The sequence below is a fragment of the Propithecus coquereli genome, unplaced genomic scaffold (genome assembly GCF_000956105.1).
Source record: "Propithecus coquereli isolate 6110/MARCELLA unplaced genomic scaffold, Pcoq_1.0 Scaffold38, whole genome shotgun sequence".
NCBI classification, from domain to species: Eukaryota; Metazoa; Chordata; class Mammalia; order Primates; family Indriidae; genus Propithecus; species Propithecus coquereli.
Window position 1 is genome coordinate 5,415,184 of NW_012149507.1, and position 2,147 is coordinate 5,417,330.

The following is a 2,147-nucleotide window of genomic DNA, read 5'->3' on the forward strand; positions in this document are numbered from 1 at the left end:
CTCAGCTGAAAGTCTGGGCTTGGGGGCTGGGGCTGTCCAAGACCCGCACTCTGGAGCAGGTCTCGCTCCCCTCCACTCTCCCCCTCTCCGTGGCCTCTCCCAGGCTTCTGCCAGCAAGCAGGACCTCAGGCCAATGGATCTCCCCCTGGCTGCGATGTGGACCGGGAGGCTCCCTACCCAGGATCGTAACCTGAGCTGGGTGCACAGGCCTCTTTTTGGAGGAGGGTTGCCGCTCCTGCATGCTGATCTGCCCCCGAAGGTGCACAGTCCTCAGTAGGCTCTTTCACAGATCTCTCCTCTGTGCCCCGGGGCAGTGCGATCCTGACCTGGGTGTATGGGGTCTGGTCTGCAGGCCTGTCTCCTGGGCCCTGGAGATCAATCCCTGACCCTGCCAGGGGGAGGGGTGCTGCTCTTGAATCACCTACAGGGTGCCCAAAGTGGATTGATTTTACTCCACCTCAGGATTTGCCCTGCTCTCCTGGAGTCCCCAGGCAAGTAGCATCTGGGAGGGCTGGCTGGTAGGGAAGTCACAGTCTGAGTACCCCTCAGTCTGCTGCAGGGCCCCAAAAGGAAAGGTCTCATTCCTTGGAGATGCCTCCGTGTGATGGCTAAATTGTCTTTCTGGGCACGCACGGGTAGGAAGGGGGAAGGAGAGAATGGAGCACTATGGCGTCTGCCGCTAGGCTTGGGTCTGCTCTCGGGGAGGTGCCCCGAAGGGGCTGGGAGCCCAGCGCTGAGTCCGCAAGAGGCCACTGCTTGCTGGCGGCAGCCGTCTCTGGGCTGGTGTCGGCAGGTCTCTCCAGCCACTCAGGAGCCCGCCAGCAGTCCGAGATGCAAGGCAGGGGGAAGTTAACCGCTCCACCTACCCTTGTCGCTGGTCTCCAGGCCTCTCAAGACCTTTCTCCTTCCAGTTTTCCTCCGCAACGTCTTCCCGTGGAGTCTCCTGTAGTTTCAGGCACACTTCCTTCCGACTCTCACCCGATCTATGTTTCTCTACTAGCTTATTTTTTTCTCTTTCTTCTAAAATTCGTCTTTTTTTCAGAGACATTCTGACTGGCGGCTTTTCTCATCCGCCATCTTGGCTCCTCCCTCTGGTTTTGTTTTTTTAAGTATGTCTACCAGATATGTACCATATGTCTACCACACATTCCTTTTGAAATCCCCTTCTTCTAGTTAAGACTAACAATGTCTCATTGCTGGAAATTATAATATTCTTGACACTTTTGGGTATCAAAACAATTCCATTTTTATTCTTTTAGGCTGGCCCTATTTATTTTAAATCTTTGATGTGATTCTGTCTGAGCATTCTTTTTTTTCTTTTTAATTTTTATGGATACATAATAGTTTTACATATTTATGGGGTACGTGTGATATTTTGATATAGTCATACAATGTGTAATGATCAAAATATTCTTTTTCTTTCCTTTCCACATCCTTCAGTGCATGCTAAACATTTTTTTTTTTTTTTTGAGACAGTCTCACTCTGTCACCCTGTTTAGAGTAGAGTGGAGTCATCACAGCTCACTTCAACTTCAAACTCACTGGCTCAAGCAATCCACCTGCCTCAGCCTCCCAAGTAGCTGGGACTACAGGTGCGCACCATCACGATCGGCTAATATTTCTATTTTTTTGTATAGACAGGGTCTTGTTCTTGCCCAGGCTGGTCTCAAACTCCTGAGCTCAAGCAATCCTCCCACCTCGGCCTTCCAGAGCGCTAGGATTATAAGTGTGAGCCACCATGCCCGGCCTGACTTTTGTAATTTCAAAGTAGTGAAAGTGAAAATGATATTTTGAGATATATGCAACAATTATTATTGGACATTAAAATAGTTGTACTCCCTATTGTTGAAAAACTCACAGGCATCACTAACTGTACTCTAGTTTGTGAACTGTGGAGAGATTGTTAATTTTATTGGAGGTAAATTTTCTTTTACCCATTCAAGTTCATGGACATCCCTGAATTCTACCGATGGACAACCCAGCATTCAGAGCCCCTGTTTGAACAGCCTGTTTTCCTACACTGGGTTTCCTCTATTGCCCTGCATTTCCTCTCTGGGGTTGGGGAGGAGACTGCACAGAGCTAAGCCACAGGTCTTTAATCAGAAAATCCAATAGGTGATTTTCAAGCTGGGATTGATACTTCTTCC

At 49.0% G+C, this 2,147-nt stretch overlaps 1 pseudogene; it reads left to right on the forward strand.

The window, feature by feature from the left end:
* Positions 1-666: 666 nt before the first annotated feature.
* The window catches only part of LOC105816601, a 47,008-nt pseudogene continuing 45,527 nt past the window's right edge, over positions 667-2,147 (forward strand).